This window comes from Corvus brachyrhynchos, unplaced genomic scaffold (genome assembly GCF_000691975.1).
Source record: "Corvus brachyrhynchos isolate BGI_N302 unplaced genomic scaffold, ASM69197v1 scaffold4, whole genome shotgun sequence".
In the NCBI taxonomy this organism is placed as follows: Eukaryota; Metazoa; Chordata; class Aves; order Passeriformes; family Corvidae; genus Corvus; species Corvus brachyrhynchos.
In genome coordinates this window covers 7,399,414-7,426,863 of record NW_008237878.1, presented here as the reverse complement: position 1 = coordinate 7,426,863, position 27,450 = coordinate 7,399,414, and positions in this window count along the sequence as shown.

The window sequence follows — 27,450 nt, the reverse complement described above, 5'->3', positions numbered from 1 at the left end:
GTGAAATAGAAATGGGATTTTTCCAGCACTGAGAGGATCTGGTAATTTTTGCCGTTCACCTGATTTCCTGTGTGTGCATCCATTGCGTTTTTCAACCCAAGGAAATTTCATTTCACAGAGGAATGGACATAAGGTCATTTAAATTGAGCTGCAATATTAGCTTGTCATCTTGTCCAAAGTACTTCATCAAGCACAGCACAACTGGTTTATCTATCTCCTACTATTCCCTGAGATGCAGCTGTCTAGTCAAGTTCTGATGTCCTGATATGCTGATTCCATACTGTTCCTGGGCATCTTGATACACAGCTAAAGTACACTACATAAAAGTTTACCTTTTGCTTTAATTACCTTGCTACAGCCCAAGTTGATTTACTTCTGTTCCCTCTGCTTTGGCTAACAAGTATAACTGATGCTTCATTTCCTTCTCTCAGTAGTAATAGAAGGTTGCATAAACTGTTTCCCAATATGCTGTGTTGTAACATGATGGGCTGGGTATTAAAATAAGGAGCAATAAGCAATTTAAGATAAGATATTAATACAAGTGCACTGCAAAGACTGGGGAACCAAGCAAGAGACTCAGAAACTCCAAAGGAACTATATTCTGTTTCTGCTCTTCTTTGAACGTGAATTCAGAGTGACTCCATTAATTACAAAGAAATCTGGGGTAAAGATGTGCCAGGCTGAGAAACTGAAGTGCAGTCTACACTGGTGTAAAAAATACAGAGATTTTTTTTTATTATTGAAGCTTTGTTTCTTCAGCAAGTTTCTACCCACTGCAGTTGGTCTGCTACTCAGTTAAGCTGAATGACTAAGTACAACCCTGTAATAGAGATGTACCAACCTACAGCAGGGATTTGGGATATAATTTTATTAAGTTTCTGTAGTTTCTCAGTGTAGAATGACCCTTTGTGTAAATGAGGCCCAGTAGCTCATAGTACATGAGAGGAAAATCTCCCAGGGTTCTCACATGCAGTATCCACCAAATACATCCCCAGGGAAAGCAGATTTGCTGCTGTTTTCCCATACACAAGAAGCAAAAATCAGCTCAAAGCTGATCAAAGCAAGAATGAGCTGCTGCTGCTCCAAGATTTTGGGAAGATACATCCAAAACCAAGACATCTATAATAATAAGGGGTTCTGCTTTTATGTTGCTTCCAACCATGCTGTGACCATCCCCAAGATCCTTTGGCTGTGAGGAAATGCAAGAGATAAGATTTCCTTTGCCCTTTTAAGAGAAAGTTTGAAAGCCCAGGGAGCTCTGCTGGAAGATAATGTGACACAGGCTGTCTATGTTCTCCAAAGGATTAAGATTAATAATAGGCAGATGATTAATTCAAACAACGATAAAAAATTCCACTGCATTGTTACAAGATTTTATAAATTGGCTCTTCCTCCTTTACAATCTAGAAAATCTGAACAGATCCATTCTCAGAAGCAATTAAGATCACAATCTGGTCCCTATCTTCAGGTTTCATCAGTTTGATTTCCAAATCTATTTGAACACAAATACTAGGAAGCCTGAAAGAGAAGCTGTTACATTGTAAATCAATCAGCTACCCTGTAAGACAGGAACTGAAGCCTCTGCTTTTATTAGTAGAAAGAACTGAGTCATTTGCCATGACTACATGCTTCTGGATATGATTTACTGCTTCTGCAGTTCATTACAGAAAAAACCCACAAACCAGTGTACAGAGCCTTCCTTAAATTTCATATCAACATATCCTGGGAACTCGAGATGGACACAAACTGATTTTTGCATCCGAACATCCCTCTGATATTAATCTCCCTTTTTACTTTGCTGCATACATCTTCCTGAGCCGCAAGAGAAATGTGGGAGACAGGTTGTGACACAGACCTGAAGAGAGGGACAAATTGGCTCAGAGATGTCAATTTCTTCCTTTCAGACAAATAGCTCTTTCTGGACCCTCTGACAGCAATTCCTTATCTTTGCTGTGAACACTTAGAAGAGGGACATTGCATTTGCCCAGAATGTGGCTAATTGTTTTCAGAAATTCATGACAAATGGGAAGTAGTTCAGGTCTCTCTCTGGAATGACAGGGGAAAGAGCTGGAGAAAAAATTAATTGCCATGAAGAAGATTGCATCAGTCAGAGAGACCAGTCATGGTTTGGTGAATACAGTGGGACCACACAGAGCTGTAATTTCAGAAAAGGTTGTACTTTGACTAGCAAGCCAATAATGCTTTAGATCATTGTTCTATTAGTAACTATTTTCTTCATATTAGTAAAACAATTACTACATTTTCCAACAGCTTCTTACAGTTGTATCATGGAAATTATTGCCTATAAATTATATAAATATGGCTTATCATATTCTCAAAACATGTAACTAAATCAGGCAACTCATTCACACCTCCTGTTCCCACCTATGGATGGTATTTCTTGGACGCTGATGACCTTGGCAATTAAAACCCATTTCTATACACATGATACATAGGAAACACAGAAACATGTTCAAGTTGTGTCATCATAACCTCATCTGCTGAAGATGTTACTTAATGCTGTATTCCAAGGATTTGTGCTTGCGGGACTCAAGGTGAATCATTTGCCTGGAATTGTCCTTCTTTTCTTAAAATGGGAGTTTTGTTTTGGTGCAACTGGGATAGTTACACTGAGGTAGTTTGGCTGGAACTGGGAAATTTAGATTTGAATGCAAACCCCAACTACATTATAAGCTGTTGAAATCCCAAGGTTAGTAGACAGACAGGATGACTTGAGCTCAAATTTCCCTAAACTGTGATTATGTTTGGACACAGGGAGAGTAACAGACTTGTGTAATAAGAGCAGGAGTTGTTGAAACAAATCTGGATCGACCATGCCCCCCTGGGCCTGCTACAACTGTACCTGCAGGAACTGAGTAAGAGAAAACAATTTCCCTGACATGATGCTTGCTGCTGTGCCCCCATTTGGGACTGTTTCAGGATGAGCTTTGCAGAGCAAAGCAGATCAGTGACTGCCTAGGAGCACAGGTGTGAATCTTTGAAATTGGTCCTTACACTCCTCATCACAGTGGCAGTGTCTGGGGAGCAGGCAGGCCAGGGGAGAAAAGTAAAAGGCAATGTCCAGTACTGTGCCTTCTCCTCAGCCATCCCAGAGGCCTGGTGACATCACCAAGAACTAAAACACTGCTTGCTTCCTTTGGGAGCTGAAGCTGAGCCTCCATTTCTTAAGGAACAGGAAAGGCTGGGTATCTTTGCTGCCTCAAATGGAAGCTCACTGATGCTGATGATCTGCTCTGTGGCTATTGTTTGAGCCTTCAACAAATAATTTTCTCATCATCATCTAATGACCTTATTCGACCTAACAGAATGGTACTGAAACTAATTTCCCATAGAATCTCACACCCAAACTGTATTGTTACAGGTCTCTGTGGACTTGCACTGAAATTACTTTTCCATGTAAAGGGACATGGTTCCTTCTCCCTGCAGACTTGAAGCAATTTTCTTGTTACATCTCACATATCATAGTGTCCATAGGCCACCTCTCTTCAGAATAGTTTTCCACAGAATTTCACATTTAAAATGCTATAATCAATAACCTTAGTCTAGCACAATGTTTTTCCCCCCTAAAATTGCACATTCAAACAGCATCACTTCTGTTCCCTCCAGACTTGCATTTACAATCCATTTTCCACCCTAATGACATTGAAAAGGAGATGTTTCAGTTGGTGCTACATTAATGTTGCAGGCAATTTACACTCCTATGACTAGAAACTGCCATTCAGAAGCTTGTGCCCTTTATAAGTGCCAGTCCAAATGGGCAAAACACTGCCATTAGAAAACAACATTCAAAACAATATGCCATGTAGCTTACACAATAGAGCTGCAACAACCTCACTGATGGTATAGTAATGTCAGGCTGTTAACTCCAAATGATCTCATTTTTATCATGCTAGAATTTGCCCTCTTTTTTATGTTGTTATTCTTTCAGTTTTCTCAAATCCTTTCCCTCACTATGAAGCCTTTGGTCCCTCATTCTTTTCCCTCCTGTGCTGTTTACAATTGGTGCTTTCTCTGAATATGATTTTGCATTTCTCTGCTGGAATGTAATTTTAAAGACACTTGCTGATGGCCTTCTCATTTGCCTCTTTGGCCTCTTGCTTTTCAAAAAGAAGGCTCAAATTCATAGTCTATCCTACAGTACAATCAATTCTCACCTGTCAAAACTAATCACATGGGTTAGAAATCAGGAGCTCTCAGATTTGCTTGCATGCTTTGTGTTTGTTTATTCCTCCTCTTCAATCTGCTGTTACCTGAGCCATTGAGGAGATTTAATTTCTAGACTTTTCTCTGCAAACTTGGGCCCAGAAACTTTATTTTTATGAAAGTCAAATGACAGAAATCGCATGAGTTTAGGGGCTGTGGCTTTAAGAACATTAAATATCTTGAAAAGTGGAGCCTGAAGTTGTCATGGGAAGTGACTATGTAGAGACCATAGCAGGCAGAGTTAGGAAGTTTCCGTCTGTTTCAAACCCAAAGAGCACATCAAGAATTGGGCTGGCTCCAGTATTTCTACATCTTATCTTCAAGTCCGTGAAACCCTGGATTTAACAATCCTGTATGAGGAAAAAAGCCTCAGATTCCTGGAGAGCAGAAAACAGCAGAATGGCTCAAAATATGAAATATATGTCAGAGAGGTGAAAAGTCTGATAAAACCTGCTTTTCTTCCCTAGAATCAACAGATTTCTCTTGAAGTGGACAAGAGAACAATTTCCCTTTGGAGTTCATTTGGACAGAAAAACTTGCCATTGCCTCAGCTGTACAGATACTACTACAGGGGGTCCTGTATTGAGCACACATCCTGTGAGCACTGGAACCTGCACAGCTGTTTCAGGGTTTTGTCAGCCTTACTCTGTCAGCTCCTAAGGGTGGTGTTTGGGTCCACACTCAAACACTTCTTGAGATGCCATCAACTCCATGGCACTGAAAGTACAGGTGCAAGTCCCTTGCTTATGGCAGGGGGGTGTTTGCTCGTCCCAGAGGGCGATGACATATTTTGCCAATGAGCTAATTTCCAGACAAAGGTCCTGGTCAGCGTCAGGGTCTCCCTGTACCTGGCACCCTACAAAGGGAGTAGAGCAAAGCCATTGCCTCCAAGAGCCTGCTCTGTAAAAAAAACAAGCTGTAAAGCCAGGGCTAGGGGCCAAGAGTAGGAAAACACCAATGAGCAGAGAGCTCCACCTGCTCAGTGTTCTGTGTACTCACAAAGAACAGGGAAAACACAAACTCAAGCCCTTGTTCTACCTGAGTCAGGCCTTGGACTTGCCCTTGGGTCATTCAACTCAGATATCCCAACTATTATTGTTTCATCATTTTCTGACCCAGTCTTTCTAGTTGAGAATTTCTATTTTGTATAACTAATTTAAAGAAAATTGAGCCAAAAACTATGACAGCATGTGTGTACATGTGAGAACATGGATTTCAGCCTGGCAGAAATAAGCTGAAGTCCTTCATGGTGATTGGATTTGAGTTCTATCTCAGTCCTCTTGCAGGTGAGGTCTGTAGCACTTTTTCTTCCAGCAAAGCTGGTGTAGTGCTGACTTCCATACCTGCTCCAGCTGATTCTTGATAAACTAGCATTTTAGAAAGAAAAGAATCTTGTCAAAAAGCTCCTGAGGCATCCCTTAATGTAAAGCCTGCAGAACCAGACAGTTTAGCTACTGTCCACCTTAATGACTCTGAGTCATCTCCAAATGCTCCTCAACTCAGCACCATTATTGGTCGATTTCTCTCAGGCATCACAGCAAGAGCATAGCTCAGGCTTGGATTTTGATAAATCAAGGCAGGTCTTATTTTTAAAAGCAAGATAATCAGTGTAATACATCTGGTGGGAGAAATACTTTTGCCGTCATTCAGAGACATGAGTCAAAGTTTTCCAAATCCAAAAGATGTGCTTTAGGTAACCTTTTGTTTCATCCTGACCTATGCATTGAATGCAGCAGTTGGACCCTTTGATTTGCCCTTTCTTCCTTCAGGCATTCAATTTGTCTCTTGGCACAAAGTGCACCTTAGGCAATTCTAAAATATCACAGCACTGCAGTGAACTCTTCAAGATGTACACGTGAATGCCTGGTCCCCTTCACTAAGATCCCAGTTCAGATCATGGCTTCCCAAAACCTCATGCTGATCACACACTTAGTAGGGAGAAATTCTAAAGATAATGTTATGCAGATGAACATCTTAGCTAAGAGTATCTGAAGTTATTCTATGAGAAGCCCTAAGGAGTATGAATTAACAGGAGAAGCAGAGCATGTGAAAAAAACCCTCTCAATGTCACTTTGTGCCGAGTATTCCAAAACCACACACAAACTGCATATAAACTTGGTAAGTGCTCCAAGGGGCACAATCATCATAAATCTGGGCTAACACTCCAGTCTATTCAAAATGATTTTTAAAGCACTGTTCTGTTGATGATGTCTTTGTTTTATTTCATCCGGCTTAGGCCATTCTAGACTGGCTGTGTTTTTCTTTTGTTTACAGACAGTGTCTCAAAGCCATAAGTCTCTGAAAGTCATCAGGATTATTATTTCTGGGGAGACACAGCTCAAATGTGGACAGGCTGAGTATACAAGTGTAAGCTGCAAGTGATGCACATGTATCCCTCAGCAGCTACAGGACTCAGTTCTCACACTTGCACTCCTGGAAAACTCTCCGGGTTTAGACTCTGTTCCTCATGCATTAAAATGGGTTACAGGTTGGCCATATTGCTACCTTCACTTTCTGCCTAGAAAGGTGCATCATTCATTTGTTCTTGAAATAAGACAAACAAACCCCTCAAAGCCATCCAAAGCAGATTCAAAACAAAACAAAACACAACAAGACACAGCACAACAAAACAACTTAGTTACCAAAGCTAAATACTACTCTCAAACCCTTTCCAGCAGTGTGTTTCCAGGTGACATTATACTGTGGCTACAGCTTAGGATCAAATCAGGCATGGACACACTATGACATAACACTACACAGTGTCAAGTGTCCAACCCCAGATTCTGCAGCTGATGGCTTGGGGAGGATATTAGAAAGGATGAGAGTGACAAGCCATATGTAGGGAATGAATCATGGTTTCAAGGTTGTTTATGGCCATGCAGAAAATTAAACATTAAAAGTGTCCCATGGACTGCACTCAAAAGTCAGTTTAGAAGAAGAAAATATAGTGTTTGTCTGTTTTAAAAATAAGAGTATTTATGGCTTGGACTGCCCCTAAATGTACTTAACTGTACTATCTGCAACAACTACCACTCAAGAGCTGAGTCTCTCAGTGAGAGAGGAAGAAAGGAAGAACATTAGCGTTTTCTTTTCCTCCTTATTAAGAGTTAGTAAACAATTTTCTGATCTTCTTTAACGACAAGAATATTACTTTTTGGAAAATGCAGATCGAATGAAGAAAGTTATGTATTTCAGTTGCATAAGTCCTTCCCCTGCTTGTGGATAAATGGTTTGGGTTAAATACTAAATACTTCTTCTGATATCAAACACATAAAAACTGGGCTGCAATTATCCTACCCACCAGCAGCTCACTGACAGCTCAAATGTTGTGTCTTATGCCAATCAAATGGAGCAACATAGGAGGTGCAACATATATTTAAGAACATGTGCATGCCTCAGAACACAGACAAGTGAAGAAGGTAAAACAAGAGGGAAGAGGTATCTCACAAATAGATTAATATGGTACAGAACATGTCCAGTAGAAGCATTTGCTGTCTCTCCTACCCAAAGAGAACAAACATTAGCACAGTGCTGCAGTAAGATCACAAGTGATTTAGAGGAGCTGGCACTGTCCCTGCAATACCCTGTGTACTGAGGCAACAGAAGAAACAGTGTGAGGAAAAGGAGAGATATATCTGGAGGCATCGAGAGCAATTTGAACAGATACTTGGTGAAGCAAATGATTCCCAGGACTGATTGCCCCTCATTGGGCATGCTACCATTGTACTCTGGGAGAATAGAATGCTTTGCACCACTGAAAAGGAGATGTAATCTCCTCTAGCACAAAATGTAGCCTTCGGAGTTTTTTATTGACCAACTGTCAGCCAGCACAGCCAACTGGAAAAGGGACTAAAGAAGGGTCAGGAACCTTCCATTTTACCCACCTGTAAGGAATAGCTGAAGGTCAGTGAGTGAAAAGTCATTCCAGGTATGATCTATGTGAGAGAAGAGAAATCTTTCTAACAGGAAAACTTTTACAGAGACACATTCCTGATTCTTATTTAACCTATGAAGTCCTGAAAACTTCCCTGATTTTTTTTTTAACTACTGTTTCCCTAGATTGAAATAATCATCACTGCTATGTGGTGAAAAGGAGTTGGATCAACTCTTTGAGACAGTACACTTAAAATGCTGGAGTGATGAGAAAAATGTCAGGGGAGTACAGCTCAGGGACAAAGATAGTGTTTGAAGTCAATATTTTGTTAAGATCACACGAAATTGGTAGGTAGAGACAACAAAGCCACCATTTGTAGAGTTTAAATCGGTTTAAAGCAATATTTACATGAAATCTTTCTGCAAACTGCTGGCAAACAGTGTAGAAAACAGACAGTTATTTAGGAGAATAGTCTCCTTACTTCCTGAAATCATTCTCCAGCCCAAAGCTCCTGCTGTCCACTGCTACTATCTAAAAAAAAAAAAAAAAAGAAGAAAAAAAAAGGAAAAAAAGAAAAAAAAGAAAATCAGCTGCTCACAGGGAAAACCAGGAGGTATTCTATTCTATTCTATTCTATTCTATATTGGCTAGTCACTATTATTGAAATCTTACATCAATCATAAATTGAACCGTAAAGAAGGGTTTTAACCCCTCTAAAGATTAATCTGAGCCATGAAATTAATTCCTATATGCATTTCCACAAATTTTAAGCTTGTCAGATAAAAGTTCGTTTGATTTCAAATATGTACTGAAATAGTCCTAAATTGCAGATCTGAGTTTGAGAAGGAGTGTGAATTTTCCTTAAATCTGAAGAAAAGTATGGCTTGAATCTACATTTATGTCCAGAAATCAGTTGAGGGGGAAGATCCCATTCTGACAAACCCCTTTGCAAGACAAAGCTGCATTTTAACCAAATAGAGCTCCTGCCTCTAATCTGTAATTCCTTGCAGTTGGTCTGTAATTTATATCTGAAAAACCAATCTCAGAACATATCATCACCTACACATGTACAAACACACCCTCAAAATTAAGATAGACTCAGCTTTCAATAACCTTTACCCACAGATAGATTGTGCTCATTTTCACTGCTGATATTCTTAACACCAGATTAATGTTATTTAAGACTGGAGAGTGACATTTTGTTTCTGTAGAAAACACTGCACAGGTAAGAGCAGTGCCAGTTACCTCACCTCCCTACCATCTCTGCTGATTTTGATCTCGATTGGATTGCTCTAATTGACGAATATATTCCTGTTATGCTGGGAAAATGCATTAACTGTGCCATCTATTCCATGGGTTTTACTACAGACACTGTTGCCAGCAATACAACACACACAAACAGTGCCTCTACAGGTGCACTCAAAGTTCAGACTAGTCATGAATTACACCTATGAATGAGAATTAAGTAGAACATTCCTTTCTAAGTACTTAGAGGTTGGCAGTACAGGCTTCTTTAGCAACGACGATATTAAGCCTGAAGGATTTGGCACTAAAATAGAATCTCTTTCTGGGACAGAGATGATTTTACTGAAACATTTGGTAATTGTAGTTACTATAAGGAAGGGTTGGTAGAATCAATTATTGCAAAGGTTGCTTGACACTTCCCATTCATTATAAAATCCTCTTTTCAATTGCTGCAAACATTGCCAACCTTTAACTAGGCAGTCTAAAATCTTCCATGCTGAGTCTCTCTTTTAGGCTGACTTATTTATCTAAAGGAAGATTTTAGCCACAACAGTCTGCCTTTACCAAGAATGAAACTGGATAAAAATACATCATTTTGGCCATATTTAATGAAGGAAAGTGAACTGGAAATCCATATACTTCAGACAAGATCCTGAAGGAGAAGAGAGAGTTTTTATCATTGAAGTGTCTTGTGCTGTTCTTGTGAAACTCAGAAATTGTGTTGCATGGACTTTTATCAATATTTCTTGAAGGAGAAAATATCTGCAATACTAGGTAAAGGTTTGTGAAAAACCCAGTATCTGTTTTCACTGCAGATCTTTGTTCCTCTGCAGCACCTACATGGGAAAGGGGTGTATGTGTGTGCCAGCATACCTAAACCCCTAAACTGAGCTTGCAGAATTCAGGACTGTTGGTGGACCTGATTTTCTTTTCCCTGCACACTCTTATTCCTATCCCATCCTGGCGTCAAAAGGCAGGGAAGGTCCTCAGCTGCCCTATGCTTCTAATGACCCCCTCTCTGCTAAACCAGTAGCACTGATGGGGAAACTGTCCTGACACAGAGGGTAAAAAGTACAAGAAAAGCAGGAAAGGAAAGAAGGTGGCTGAAACTCTTTGGAGAGGCAAGAACTAGAAGATGGTCAAAAACTGAGTACAGTTCAAGATGAGTGTGAATGGAGGGAGGGGGAAGAAGACAAAACAGCTATTGGGACTTGGAGCCTGGAAATGCACTGAGTGGGACCTAAGGGCTGCTGGCAGACATGGAAATGGAGGTCATTTACACTAAGTTCCACCTAGTGAGGATGGTGTCCTTCGGACACCTCTAAGGCCAATCGGGAAAGCCCTTGTGCCACTAGGTTGCTGGTAATGGTGACCAAATTAAGGTCCTAATTTGAATTGCCTTCTGGAGAAACATTTCTCACGAGGCAAATGAGTCTTCAGAGGGGAAAGTTAGATTGTAAATGAAAAGCTGTGACAAAGGCAAAGGGATGAGAAGATTCATTGCCAGGTTTCAGCTAGAGAGAGGGGTTTGGGAATTCATTTGGGAGTAGAGAAATTCAGTTTCTTCTCCTGCTTATCAGTCCAGGTATCTCCTACAGATGTGTGAGTGCTGATCCTGCAAGACTAGACTCCACCTTGCCCTCCACCACAGTGTTTTTGCGTGTTGCTAAGCAAATGGATTATTCCACATTTCCACAGCTTGTCAGTTGTCCTCTTAGGGATCCAGCAGGAGACCCTAGAGTCTGATCTGCAAAACTGTTGAATATTCACAGCAAGAACCGAAATTGGTGGGAACTATTATTTAAATATATAAAATATTCTGTGGTGTCATGAAGTCAGAGAAAAAAAATCAAATCCCAGACAATCAAAAACCTTTGTCAATGTTTACTCTTCATATATCTATTTTCCATCTGTCCAAATAGAGGTGCAGTATCCCCTCATTTCATTGAGGCATTGTGAAAATAGATTATTTCATGTCTGTGAAGCATGCAGATACAGTAACAATGACTGCTGAAGAAAAGCTCCCAAGGAAATTAAGAATTCTGTATTCAGAACAGACTTTGAATGGTGTGCAGTAAATAAGCCATGGGGTACACATTGAACAATGAAGATAAAAGGAAATATTAAATAGCTACTCATTAAGTGAGCAATATCCATCCTGCACTTTAAACAGAGCAGAGATTTGACAGTATGTGAGCCTGTGATTAAAGACAATGCCCTAATGCATGTGACACAAAGGCTCTAGTGAATTTGGAACAACAACCAAGTACTCTTAATTTAGCCCCCCACAAAAACCAGGACATAGATCAATAAATATTAGAAGGGGGGTGGGTTCCAAAACTGGCCCAACACAAAGTCCGTGGGTGTCTGGATTCAGTTCACATTAGAGAAGAAAACTGACCACAGCTTTTTATCTGGATCCAGATGTCCTCAAATTTCAAGACTAAACAAGACTTGATTCTGCTTTGGCATCCTCTGTACTGATTTGTCCTCCCTAAGCTGGGAGAGTGTTTCTGTGGACCTCTTCATTATCTTGGCCTTCAGAAATGTTGCAGTACTAATCCTGACATTAAATTGTACTTATTCTTGTAACATTTAGAGGATCTTGTCTAGCAACATCATTACAGAAGTGTAAGGTGGGTATAGGTCTTCCTAAGCAACTTGGGTAATGAAGGACAAAACATGCATTGTTCACTGTGAGATTCAAAAGGACAGGACAGAGGAGATACCACATCAGGGGCACAGGGCATCCCACCGGGGTCAGGAGGCATTCTCATGTCACACCTCCTGGAGCTCTCCAGCCACACCAAAACAGGGGACAAGAGGAAACCCAGGAAAAAGCAGTGAGAGCCACAGGGAAAGGTACAGGAGTATCATAAAAATGTCTTGAGAAGCTGAGTGCCATAAACTGCCATCCAACTGCCCACAGGGAATATTGGAAAAGCAGAGGCTTAAAGAATAGGAAATCAGAGAATGCACATAGAAGGTCTCATTTCCAAGGCAGACAAATCCTACAGCTGCACCTGCTACTACAGCCTGCAGCACCACCTTGAAATTTGCTTCAGCTCTACCACGTGAATCCATAGACAAACAAGAGACCATGTGCCATTTCGCATAACAAACATTTATATTTGTCCTGTCCTCCAGGCTGTTGGCTTCTGAGCTTACAGGTACACAAACGACAGAACCCACACTCAGGTCGTTGTGCACCTGGAGTTACACAGAGGTCAGAAAGTGCTCATTTCAGAGACAGAATCACACCATTCCACATAAACATGCTCCTGAAGGACCGCTTTTTCAAAGTCTTTACTCTTAAAAACTTACACAAAATGTAAAGCATCTGTAAAATTTTCTTTTATACAATAATTTATGCCAAAATTCTTGAAAAGAGTGTCAACAAGAATGATAAATTGCAACACTGTATATTAAAGGACTTTGTTTTATGGTGGCTAAAAGCATTTGCTTTTATCCAGTATGAAACTGTCAACAGTCAGGAAATGATATGGATGTTTATTCTTAAGTTCTGAGAGAGAGGTTAGAAGCTCTTGATCCTCTTCTCTTGTTTTATTCACTATTACATAAAACCTTCACTATCTGTCCAGGAATGATAGAAACAGCACATCAGAGGACAAAACTATTGACATAACTGAAAAAAAAATGCCCAGCAAAATCAATTCTAATCCATCCTTCTTGCCCCTGGACTGGCAGCCAGAATGTTCAATATTCTAATCTTTGCTACTGAATCCCATTTCCCATATGGGAACATGGGCAATAGTGCTTTCTAATATCCGGAGTGCCACATCTGCCTAAGACCTAATTCCTGCTCCAAGGAAGAAAATTTCTATGTTTTCAAAACTACAGACAACTCCCGCTGGCCTCTGGAGCATGAGTAAGCAATAATCACATTATATATGTGCACGGGGATGTCAAGAGTTACACAGCCCTGCACCCTGACCTGCTACTGCAGGTATCACAGCAGAGGTGGCACTCCACCCTTATCATAGGGACGTTTCCATTGACATGTGGGATCTGAGTCCTGTCTGTAGCCCCACATCAGCCAGCCAATACTTCTGCAGCACTTTGCAGTGTCTTTTCATTCTCAGCTTTCGGCTATGCAGTTATACAGCAAATCCAGCACCTGGTAAGTGCCCAAGTCCTGCTGCTGCTCCGTGTCCCGAGCGCAGCTGCCAAGGCTGCAGCGGGATCGGCACGGACTTTCCCCAGCTAACCTGGTACAACACCGGCATCTAGTGGAGGCCAGCCCGGAGCAAGCAGCTCCGTGCCGAGGACCTGCAGTGAGGAGTGGGAACTCCTGAGCATCAACTTGCTTCTTCTCACTCATAAACTGCTGTGACTATCAAACTGGAATCCCGTGCTGTTCATTCTTTCTTGTTCTCATCCTCCCCATAAACCCATTTTGAAAAGGGTACTAGAAAGAAACATGTTTACTGCTGCCCTACTGGAAGGTTCTTCAAAGCAAGTGCTAGAGGTCTGTGATTCAACATGTTTGAGCACAAACTCTTTCCAGTGCTGGAATTTGGTACATTATGAACAGGCAGGTACCAGGCTTTGCAAGGCAGAACAGTCCTGTTCAGACAAACTCTGCAGAAACAAAACCTGATTTTGTGTGGAGACCATAAAATGGCTTGGGTTGGAGGGGAACTTAAAGATCATCCAGTGCCACCCCCTGCCATGGGCAGGGACATTTTCCCCTACCCCAGGTTGCTCCAAGCCCCGTCCAACCTGGCCTTGGACACTTCTAGGGATGGGGCAGTCACAGCTTCTCTGGGCAACCTGTGCCAGCATCTCACCACCCTCACAGGGAATAATTTCTTCGTAATATCTAAGCTGAACTGACTCTCTATCAGTTTGGAGCTATTCCCCCTTGCTGGATGCAGCACTGCAAGTGGGGCCTCACCAGAGCAAAGCAGAGCAGAGGGGCAGAATCCCCTCCCTCAATCAATGTGAGACCAGTAGAACATTTTGAAAGTCTTAAGCAGGTCTGTCTTCTCCCCAGATGGCAAAAAGGAGTATTAGCACCCACTCACAGGTGGTGAAATCCTGTTGCTTGGATCCCACTCCAGCTTCTTTAGATTTGTTTTTTAACAACACATGCAAGTTTGTCTCTTCAGTTTTCTGATTTGAGTGGCCCACTCAAGAATTTTCATAACACACCTTGAGATTGCTCATTTTCCCCAACCCAACTGAACATAATAAAGAATTTGGTGCTTGCTACACTTGAGAGATTTGTGAGCAGGTGTTTCATGGGGGCAAACCCAAAAAGCAGAAGCAATGCATGTCAGAGTCCAGCAGTGGCTCATCAATTTGCTAAAACAGTGGCACTATTAGCAGAGTGGGTCTGACTTCTTCCTTCTGCTATAGTGAATGGAGCCATAGCTAGGTTTGTGCTAACCTACGAACCTCAGTACACAAACATTGCGACTCCTGGTAAAATTAACTGTCCAGGATTATCTCAAGTGAAAAGAAAACTTCATTATCATATCCCTTATTTGGGTTACAAAGTTCCTTTTTCTCTAAATACATAATCTAGTTTTCCAATGCCAGTTTTATTATGCTGATTCCTCAAGTTTAAAGCAGAGGATATCTCAGAAGGAACATCACAAAAATACAGCTTGCTCTCAGAATTTAGGTGTCTCCTGTAGCCTTTACACAGCTTTTTTTAACAATGGAAGCTCAAGAGGATTTTGTGTTCTTCCCTCCCCTGCTTTTAACCCAGGGAAGGCAGCATTGCTAATAAAACCCACAAAGATCAACCCTAAAAATAAATATCTGCTGTTGGTCTAGACAGCTCTGGCTCTTGAAAGAATTTGATCTGGGTGGTAATTACACTTCACTTTCGCTCCATATATGAATTCAGTACTGGTAAGATATGTCAGACTTTTATCTTTCTATCCTCCCCTGATCCATCCATCAGCATTTACAAAGCATTCATCATAGCAGAAACAGTGCTGGAGATTGAAGACTTTTGTTCATTCACACAGCAAACAGCACAGACAACAATACTGGAAGCTTCTTCTTTACATTTCCCTGCCATCGTTCTTGCACCATGACCAGAGAGAACAAGTTTAAGGGTGAGAAAGCATCCCTTTTATTAATCAGCTTATGTTATAAATTTGCCTGTCCTTAAGGTGTCTCAGGGAAGGCAGACTGCACATACAAATATCTAATAAAAGATCTCATCTCCCACTGAATGCTGAGCTTCCATTCCATCCCCAGACCACTGGCTATTACATTACTGGTAAGTAGAGGACTGGGAGGTATCGATTTTACAAGAAAATGCATGCCTGATGATAACAACACCAAAATCTGGTGAGCTCTCTGTTTAGACACAAGAAAGAGAAAGCAAACCCTTTTACCATTCATCTCCTCTGCTATTCCAGACACTGTCTCTATGTTTACCTTCTGGCCTCGAAGAATCAGCAGAGCAGCTTACTTGGTGGTGAACAGATTTTTGTTCTTTCAGCTGATGGCCTTTAGAAAATTCTGTCCTCAAGCTCCCAGATCTTGGTGCAAAAATAGGTGAACAATGACTAATCAAGCATCAGAGACTGGGGAAGTATTTTTGTGATGACTGGATTTCTCATTTGGAGCACAATGGCTCTCCTAAGGTCACTTCACTAGCTTCTAATTTGTCAGTTGCCAGATGATAAGGGTTTTTTGATAGTTAAATAATTCTTTTCCTTTTCTCATTGTTTCTGTAGCTATTTCTACCACCTCCATTTTAAAAACAATTGAAAATCGGAAAAACCAATCTAAGTCTAAATGCCTGCCTTTGCCTCTCCACAAAGCCAGATTCTTCTCTTTCATGGTAAAGATCTTCATTAATTTCACTTCAAGGAAAGAATTTAAAGGGAGGAATAGTATTACTCATTTGCCTGCTGTTCTTGGCAGGCAGAGACATGTACGGAGCAAAGCCACAGGTCCTGTTATTGCCTTTGAGTTAAAGGAAAAGAGAGAGAGAAACAAAGGCATTACTGTTTCACAGAAAGAGAAATGAGTAATGGATATTTTGTGGGTCACATTAACCTGTATGGACACTTCTGAGTAATTCTTTGAATCCTGAGGTCTTCAGGAGGTCATTTGTTTCTTAAATATCCATTTACAGTAAACTTAGAAAACATATAGCTCTGGATAAAGTGGATCTCAATTCTCTTCTACTTTCTGTTGAAAATTGTTTCAATCATGTCAGGATCACTTGTCTAGTTTCAGGTTCAGTTGTGGGGCTTTATACCAATATCAGGCATTACAGATAAAAAATCACGTCTAAAGTTGTTTCATAAAGTGAAGAGAATGTTTTCAATCTTCAAGAAAACGTATCTTTGGGCAAAAGCTGAACTTGAGAATGTCCACTGTTTTCAGTGAAGCTGTGACAATTCCTACCAGTAATCCTTTACATTTAATTCCCAATTTTGTTTTGACGCTCCTTGCTGAACTCAAGACAGACTGAAGACAGAAACATGGTGTGTTAGCACAGCACCTAACACAATGGAATCCCAATCTCAATTTGAGCTTTCAAGCACTACCAAAATATGCACAAGAATAATTAACAAAAAGTAATCATGTTTAGGGGCCTTCTGACTAGACATGAATACCATGGCTGTCTAGATGAGACAGTGACAGCCTACAGACCATATCTGACCTATGGGATGACTTTATCCCAGTCCCAAAGGACTTTGCACCATATATTTGCTAATATATTAGCCTGGGAGCTGTGACAGTGCAAGAAAAGAAAAGGGCAAGGATATGCAGCAAAACCCACCTGTGAGTGTAAAGTTGATCCTTGATATATTACAGGGTTTAGAAGCCCTCCAAAAGTGGCCAGAAACTAAACATTGTGTACCAGGTAACCCTAATTCTGGTTCACAATTCCTTCACTTGTACCTTAAGTAAATCACTTAGTAGCCAGACTTCAACTTTGCACATCAAAATTGCTTATTGACAAAACATTTAGGAGAGAGCTGGAAGGGAGATGTGAAGGTCAGTCAGCATTCATTTGCTGCTGAAGCTGAGCAATCTCCAAGCGATCCATGACTGCAGTGAATGAATCTCCAGTCCTTCTGAAGGTTTGTGGTTGATTCGGGGGGGTCAGAATTCTGTGTGCAGAATTGATAGCAGCTACAAACCAGCCTTTCTCGAGAATTCAGCCCTAGACATGTTGAGACAGGGGTGAGGGAGTTTAGGAAGGGTTATGTGGCTATGAATACAATACAAGGAGGACTAATAATGCTATGAGCCACACCACTAGAGTCTGAAATCAAAAGTTTCCAAGAACTTGTGACATGTGAGAATGTAAGAACAATCACACCGAGCCAGCCGACAGCTCTCTTTAGCCCAGTGCATTGTTTTCAACATAAGGTAAAGAACACATGAAACAAGGTGTGTATATAGAGCAATTCTTCCCCAGGGACAGCCTCCTACTCTCTAGCAATCAACAGTTTATCGCTGAGAGATCACACCAGAACTACTGTGTTTAACAGTCACAAACGGACCAACCCTCCATAAACTATCCTAATACCATTTTTAACCTACACTCACTTCTGACCTACACACCATCTCATGGCAACAAGTTTCTAAATGTAACTAGGAGTTGCACAAAGGTGTGCTTCTGTGTTATCAGCTGTAAACACAAAACTGGTCAGTGCCATGTAGCTAGTGGCCAGAGCAATGCTCATTTCAGCACAAAGTACTAGACTTCATTAACTTCCTGGGTAATTATGACACCTTAGAGTGCTTTCAAATAATAATGATTCAACATAGCCTTGAAAGAAAAAAAAAAAGGTATTTTCAAGAGCAGGCAATGTTGGGTATCATCCAAAATGCCTCCTCTAGCAATGCTCCCTACCCACTGTCTAGACCAACAATATTCAGATAAGAATCTGAATCCTGGTCACTACACTGGAATCTTAGGCATGTAGATCATCACACATCCCTAGCCACTCTCTCCCTGCTACATGCCACTGCTCTGAGAGCAATAGGACAGCCTGTTGCAAAAAGTTATATTAAAATCCTGTAACAGATGGAGGGGAAAAAGCCTCCTTTGCCTTCTGCACACAATTGCCTCAATCTCTCCCCACCAGAACTGTTATGTCTCAAAGATAGAAGCCAAGAGATGGCTGCACAAGCTGTGTTCACTTCTGCGTCTGCCTGCAGCAACCCAGTGGATAAACAACAGCCACTTCAGCTGAAGAATTAGGAAAGCTATCTAAGTGAATTGCTCATTGGTGGCATTTCCAGGGGAGCGAAAAGCAGCACAGGGTGAAACAAAGAGAAGCAGAACCTTCTGCAAACAGAGATTTCAGCATCTGCATAGCTCACAGGAGTATTTCACATTCAGCATCTGTCTTTGAAGGTGAAACTTTCTATACTGGTCACTGAGGGAGCAACTACATGCAAATAAATTGACACCGTTCACTCAACAGGGTGTGAAACATATGGCGACAAGTCAGTGGACTTTTTTCTTCCAGAAAGAAGCTACTTCTATCATGGAAATAATGTTTGCTGACACTGTAATTAAGAATTAAAGCTGCAGAAATATGTGAGGTTTGCTAAAACACAATAGATATCTTTTATCCATACAATATATGGCACCAAAATATGCACTGTTCTGGGGAGGATAATTAATCAGTGTTCTCTTGCCGAAGTTCTTTTAATTGTCTATGATGGTCTGTGTTGGGGAGGGCTATTGAGTTTTAACAGGGAACAAGATCAGGCACCATGGGGAATACTTACATGAATAAAGATTGCATGATCAAGATTTTTGATCTGGGAATTGCTATTCTGTAATCATCCTTAAAGCACCAGGAGTGCCCCTGGCACTGTATATATAATCATGAACTATTAACAATAAATCATGTAATTAAATCTTCACTTCGAACATTCTTTTCATAATTCTTGCTTCAGATTTAAGTTCCCACATCAAACATGTTAGGTCCTCATAATATTATTAAAGCTCCTACACTTCAGCTTTTAAAATTCCCCTAGGGATCTATTGTTTCTTTGTTTAATGTGTTTATGAGCCAAAGGCCCCATTAAATACAATAGGGAAACTCCCAGACCTTTAAAAACTTTGCCACCAGAGACATTTCTTAGGAAACAGGACCATTTTTGTCATTCCATCATGTAACTATTGGAAAGTTGATTGATCAGAGAAGTTCTAGGAGAAAAACAAAAAAAATATTCCACTTCCATGGATCACCAGGTCCTTAAGGCCACATAACTATACAAAGCAGAACTGCTGCACTCAGACAGTTTTCTCTCCTCCATTGCATCTGGTCAGTCACACAATCCCATATTAAGAATATTTTCTATTATGATTGCTCTTTGTGCCTCATTGCCTTTGTAGATGCTGTCTGTAAGGATAAGACCAAGCCCACTTGTATTTCCTTGGTCTGGAAGGTAAGGAGAGGGGCAGATGCTTATGTTCCTCTAAACCCACACAGTACATTGTCCTCTACAGATTTGAATAGGACATTTGGTCTGAGACAGGATATGCTGCCAAAACCAGTAGAAATTTCAATGATCAAACACTGACTTTTAAAAGTGAATGTCCATCTACCTCCAATGGGACTGAAACATGGAGAGAGATCTACAGAGAGCAGAGGAGAAGGATGAAGCCACTATCAGTGTGCTGAAAAAGCTGATGTTCACCAGAGACATACTGCATGGGCTGAAGCCCTGTTGAAATTTTTTGACACTGTAATCCAGTGTGTGTTCTGGTTTATTTTAGAGGGGTTATCTTACTGAGTTGCCAGATTCTCCTCAATTGCTTGCCTCATTTCTCTATAAGGTAAAACTCATTCAGAATTTATTTAAGTCTCTTTGGTGAAGCTACAAAGGACAAGCTGAGGTGTTGTGACTTATCAATCACAATTCAAAGAAGGCACAAAGCTAAGTGGAGAGTTCACACTTGTGAAAAATACACCCAAGGGACATGCAGGGTTCCTGTGTAACAGCCTAAGCCTACAATGAAAAATGCCTGGCAACACCATGCCCGTGAAGACGGTTCATCTGTAGTTGAGTTGACAGCTTCTCAACATAAAAGAGCTTAGAATGAGGTTAGTGTGAGCCATGGGTGAAATGGAAATTCCTTTCGCCTTGACTAATGCATTTTAAGTGACTCCCACTTAGGGTCAGAAAATTACAAGTTCTATTTTGTTAAACAGTTAAAAAACCAAACATAATCTGTGTTAGGCTGGAGAGTTCTACATTCCAGTGAACATGAGGGATGGTGAACATAGCCTGTGGGCCAAACACAGCCCACGCAGAGCTTCACACTGTTGAAGCTTTCATCTTCAGCACCCTGAGGTACAGCCCACAGACACTACAGGATCTCAACGTGCAGTGCTCCATCTTGCTCCAACCTAATGTATTCCACATGCCAGGACCTGTATCTCCCATGAGCTGCACTGTCACACCAGAACTGAAGAGGCTGACAGCTCACTGTGCAAGCATTCAGGAGGTGGGGGGCTTCATTTGGAACTTCAAGAGGGTGAGACCAAGGTGCAAGTTCTGTGACCAGCACAACTCCCACAGGGCTGCTTCTTATTCAAGAGTTACTAAAGGACAGCGAATATATTCACCCATCAGTTTGCTGATTCCTCATAAACTACATTCTCATGTAACGTATGTCCCATGCTAATATTTACAAGTCACTAAAAAATACAAACCAAGTGTGTTTTTCTCCTGCATATCCCTCCTATCTCTCCAAATTCATACAGAAATCTAGTATATGCTTGATTGTGAAGATATCTGAAGGAATAAGGTCATGCAAAAATTCACATAAACAAAGGAATTTTCATGGTAGGTAATTTATATCTCACGACTGAGTGTTAAATAAGGAGGAGTGTTAGAAAAATGAAGCTTGGACAAATGAAGTTGCAGCTGTATCTCTGTAATACCTTTACAGGAGTTCATGGTATTAATGTAATGAAGAGACCTGGTATCATAATCTACTTTCCCAGATTGCTAGTGGAAAGCTATTACTATAATTAATACAGATATGGTGTCTTACTAAAAAAAAAGTTGCAGACAAATTCTCCATACACTTGTGAAATGGCTACAAACAGGGTTTGCACGTCAAGAGTTTCAATCGAGTCAGTTGACTGCCTCCAAAGCTACCAGTACAAAAACCCTTCTAGAAGGAGCAGTTGTGTTCATGACATCCAAGTTATTTAGCTGTGGTAACAGAATAAGAAAGGACTAGAATAAATTTGTAATTTCTCATTCCCAAATCTTGGAACAAATCTGAGTATCACATTTTGCTTCTTAGCCTAGTATTCTAATCTGTCTTTTGAGTCACCTTTTGTTGAGTTGAGCTTTATAGCAGTCTGATCAACCATCAGCTCCCTCTCTAGAGAGAAAGATTAGAGATTGAGTTATTCAGGATTGATCCTCTTTTGTTTGTGAGACTTAAGGAAAAAAAAAACCAACAGTCTCACACTCAAAAATATATTTTCATCTTTTTACTATTAAACCCACATGGAAACTGAAACTTATACTCTACTGACATTAATCACTTTTGTTTGCTTTATGTATTGAAGGAAACTAAATTTTACCACGTAGGTTCAGTTAAATTCCTCCTCCAATGACTTCAGTATTGGAGGTTCCAGCGTTCTCCATGTTAGCAGTTAACAGTGGAAACAATGATCCATGTACTCATGGCCCAGGCTGCATTCCTGGCCTCTAAAGGGTTTAAGAGACCCTTTACAGAGGACAGGGGTGTACCCTGTTTGCAGTTCTGCCATGGGCTCAGCATGCAGCCTTGGACTAAATGTTTAATTGTAATATCCTGCTTTCTTTTCTTCAGATGAAAGAAATTAGACAATAATTTATAGTCTCCTTTTTAAATGCTCTCAGATTTATGAATGAAGCAATCCTCCTTCCCTTGCTACTGCATTCCTGTGATGGCTTTCTGTTGGAAACAAAGGATGTCGGGTTAGGAGGGTGACTAATAAGCAATCTAAAAACAAAAGGAGTCTAGTACTAGGACGGCATGACCTGCAGTACAGACACACACCAAGGATTAGCAGTCACCCTACACAACTCCCTTGACCATCAGAACAGTAAAAAAAAGGAAAAAAGAAGAAAAAAAAAAGATAAGATAAAGCCTCTTGTCCCAAGCTTACAGCTCAAAGGACACAAAATACTAAGTTCATTCCTAACTTATAGAGTATTTATTGGGAGGAAACTCTGGGAAGGAATCCTATGGAAATGAACACTCGCTTCTCTGGATGCTATTACTACATGCAGAACTTCCACAATTCTCTAAAAATTCCCAGTCCTTAGAAGCAGAAACTGCCCTGATTGGTTTCTCATGTAACCTCCAGCCCATAAACACCAGAGCCAGGCTGGAGGGAACAGTTATACAACAGAGCCCATGAAAGAGAAAAAACTGCTTGAGGCCAATTGGCTGCTTACATCATATATTTTCATGCTCTGTTTACAACCTCTCTGTATAGGCATCTCATGTTCTGCTGTATAAGTTGTGGGTGAATATCTCTTGATAAAGTAAGAAAAAAACCAAACAAGCTATTGAATGTTCACCTCAAATTTCAACTCAACAATCTTTTAAGTGTCACATGTTTAATGAAGGGTTTGTTTCATTAATAGGCTGAGTATGATGAGTAGGGATACCTTCCATATAACTCCTGGCAATTATTCTTTGAGACCACAAATCACATCACATTCAGTTCTTCTTAACTCTTTTGTATATATTCCTGCTTGACCAAGAACCAGCAGATCTCTGTTGCAAGTGTGATGATGGGACTGTTTCTCTGTGTGACTCCTCTCTGTGCAGCTGAGCCATTGAAGAACACTTCTCCCCTGCTTCTCAGAGCTGTGTATCAAGGCTGGCACCAGAGTGAGATGGAGAAATGTCTGTTGGGGAAGCTTCATCCCAGCTATGTCAGAGTCCTTCAAAAGAATGAAACCTTTCACCCTGTTTGTAGGACAACAGTACTAAAAGAAAATCCAGAGGAAAACAAACATAATGGAAATTTAAAGTGTACTTCATATTCAGCACCTGAAACACCACATATAAAATATTTCTCCTTAACTCATGAGACTGCACATGAGAGAGGAGGAAAAAAAAAAAAAATCACTGTATGGACATCACAGTGCCTCAAGAATGCAAAAATAGCACCAACAGCTGGCTTTAGGATTGAGTACAGAGGACAGAGATCTTGTGTTACCCACAGGATGTTGCAAACCTGGAAGCTCCAAGCAAACAGCGCTGCTGGGTTTAGATTGGTTTTCAGGAAATGAATGCAGGGCAAGTAAGATCTAAAGGCCTAACATTTAAACATGAAAATAGTCTCCATTATACTAGAAAATCTCCACTGAGATTAGAGCCTGTGATTTATGGACAGGACCACACTAATTCAGAAACAATCCTGAATATTTGAATTACACCCACAGGCAGCAATAACGATCCGAAGGTTTGGTAGAAGAAAGTTGTTAAGAATTGTGTTCAGTTTAACTATAGTGTATCCTCCTGGGCTGCAGTGGAGCTTTGGATCTCATCTTTTATAAGCAGCACGTCAGTCAACAAGAATTTAGCTTGGAGGAATGCATTACAAATGTAGAACAAATCAAATTAGCTCTCAGATGCTATCTGTTGATATCTCATTTCTTCCTCAGACTTTTAACCACTGGAACACAACATCTGGGCAGTTGGGGGAGGCAACTGTTTTACTAAAACATACTAAATATAGGTGTTATAGAACAAATTACAACATGCTGCATTGCCACACCACCTACAGCACAGGATGAACCAAGAACAGCTACCTACTGTGAAAATGGTAATTCAGTCTAGCTAATGTTGTCACCTTTACAGCATAAAAAGCCAGCTTAATCATTGCAATTATGTGCTAAGGATGAGTGACAAAGTCATCTGTTGCAGCAGTTATTTAAAGAAATCATGATTTGGAGCACCATTTACTTGTTTAAAATTTTCCCTGCCACTGAAATTTGAAGGCTCCTGAAGAATTCAATAATGCATTCCATGATGACAATTACAGGCTTTCCACTTAATATTCTAAATACTTTAACATAATAAATTTAGAGCAGCATTCTTTCTTCTTTTTAAATGTAAATAGTTTGCTTACCTGAAAGTTCTTTGCAATGTCCATGGAATAGACTGGGGAAGGAATTATGCGAGCTGCTTGGCCAAAGTTTTACACAGCATTTCATCCCGATCAGCATTTAGTGACAAGCTCCAGTGACACACATACTTGATGCCATGACGTGCATCACACTGGAGGTTTTACTGCCCAACACTTAAGTGGATTCAAGAAGAGCAAATGAAAATTTACTGTAGCAGAAGTGCCACATCTCTAAGTTCTGTTACATAGCAATTAGACTACGAATCACATAATAAACTGTGCTGTTGATAGCAGAGGCTTTTGCAGGCTCCCTTACCCACAAAGATGATAACTTTTCTGTGCCACAGCTGAGTGCTATGAGAAAGGAACATGAGTAAGTCACCTGCAGCACTAAGGTTTCCTTTAGAGGCTAAAATGGATCCAGTATTGCAATAGAGTTTAGGAAATTCAGGCTTTGACTTTTCTAACAGTTTAAAGCCCCTGGTGAAGGTTCCTTGCTCAAATCACCCAGAAATAGGCTAGAGCACTACATCATCTACTGCGGAGAGCAACTGTGCACTGGCATGGGCTTTGGGTGACATGAACCAACAGACTGTGACCCAAGAGCACCATGTTTAGACAGCACAGGTGCATAAAACGTAAGTCGTTACCAAAAAATTAATTAAACATCTAGTTCCAAAAATCTACAGCAATTTTCATCATTAAAACCAAAGAGAAAGTCGCTAAATGTGCCTACATTTGAATATCCTGATGCCTTCCATGTGCACCTTGAGGAGGCAAATCTCCATGTTTACCATGTGCCACCCAGAGGAAAACTTTGCTAAAACCCCTCTTTGTGATCAGGCATTACCCAACTCTTCCTAAGGTTTGTGCAGTGCTTTCTACAACAGTCTGTCCACCCAGCCAGCCAGTGAGCACGCCTGCCTCATCCCCTGCTGGTGCAGGCAGTCACATCATAAACTGATCAAATGCCATTGTACAACTCAATAGGCTTTTTGGACTAAGCTTCCAAAATTTGGGAGTGGGCCTTTCTTCCATTCAGACTAATTTGGGCAACAATGAAAAAATTCACTCATGAACAGGGTTTCTGACTACATCTTTTTCCGTCAGTGGTTCTTGTTTTCCGCTCCAACCCACATCATCTATTCTCTTCCTTCCACCCATTCTTCCCCCCAAAAAAGGCTGGCTTGGACACTGTGCTTCAATTTTCTGTAGAACTTTCTATTTTTCTTTCCCATTCTTTTTGTTTAGCATATGAAAGGAGCTTCCTGTTTAGAAACATGGGAGCCCTACACCCTCAGTAATGATGTATTCAGCCCATCAATGATCTTGGCATGAATGCCTTAAACCTTAATATGCCTGATGGAATTTTCTGTACATGTCATTATCATCATCAGCTCAAAAAACAATGCACAGCATTTGTCATCTCCCACTCAATCAGCTCCCTTCCCAGTACTATAGTTCTAGTAAGAAAAATCTAGTAAGAAGGCTTAGAAGTTTCCTTCTCTTAAATATTTCAAATTATAGATTTCCAGTGAAACCTGTTCTACAGAACAGAAACAGAAGCACCAAGAGGAGACAGTGTTGTTGCAGAACTCCCAATGTGATCAATACTGTCTTACTTTTCCAACTTTAAATCCCTGTTGCAGCCTGCCAATGCTCACACTGCTCAAGGCTTACTATAACTGCATTATCCAATTCCTGGGCTTGTCCTGTGCTAGGGAATAGGAACGAAACACGTAACGTAATCCCTGTTCAACTTCATAAAAAACCAAACAAAACACATCCCCCCCAAACCCTACATGGCCTACAATAAAATTCTATTTTGTTCAAATATGTAGGATGGATTCAAAATCTATTTATACAGGTTCAAAAAATTGTAGCAGCGGCACGGTGACTTGAAATAAACTGCAATATTTGTCTCTTCAGGAGTTTTATGTACAGAAACACCTAAGCACAGGCTGGTCCCCTCTGCTGAATTTTAACTGCAGTGAAGTTCTCCAGTGAAGGTAGTGGACAGCACTTGAACCAGTGGATGCAGCAGCAGCCTTGTGAACCAACACAACAAGGGCTGTTCTTCTCCAAGCAGGGCCCAGCAGCACAGTGGTCAACCACAATTTATTCTATATGGTGCAATTCTTCAGCTAATTCTTCTCTGAGAAAAGCTGCCAGTCTGGAGCTTGCGCATCTTAACCTCTGACAAAGCAAGGCACAAACAGTGCTTCACTTTAACTCTTGTGGGGACTTGCTCTGTGCCTACATAAACATCAAAACATATTTTGATTTTTACTTATGGGTGAGCAGCAGAGTTAATTTACCACTGTTGGCAAGTGCCATCCTAATTAAAAACAAATGACTAATTATACAAGTACAGGGCCTGTTGACACAGGCTACACATATCAGTCAAAGCCAACCAAGCTTGAATTTGAGGAAAAGCAGCACCATCTAGTGCCCTACAGTAGTCAGAGATCCAAAAATCAATTTCACAAGCCCACACAGAAGTTTCAAGATAGCCAACACTCACAAAAGCAGTAGGACACCAGAGGTTTAACTCTATCAGCACTTCTGATAAAGGGAATTACATAATAAAATTCTTGTTAAAAAAGAGCTGCTGAGAATGAGATGTTTTCAGGCAAAACAGAAATTCTTTAAAAGACAAACTGAGAAGTTATTTTGCCATCTATAAAAAAGATGCAGTAAAATGGCTAAAACTTACCAGAAGGCTACTACTGTCTATAAAAAGCTACTAGAAATAGAAAGCCAAGCTTCAGTAAGTCCAATAATATTAAAAGTTCTAGCAGACTCACAACATAAGACAATATGAAAAGGGATTTGAGAAACCTTGAAAAAATATATGAGAAATATAGGAGACTATATATATTATAAATTCTTCTTCAAACTCATCAGGAACAGAAATGGTTAGTACAGCAAACATGATCAAAAAGTAGAAAGAACAGTAAGAAAGAGAGCAGACTGCAAAAAGAC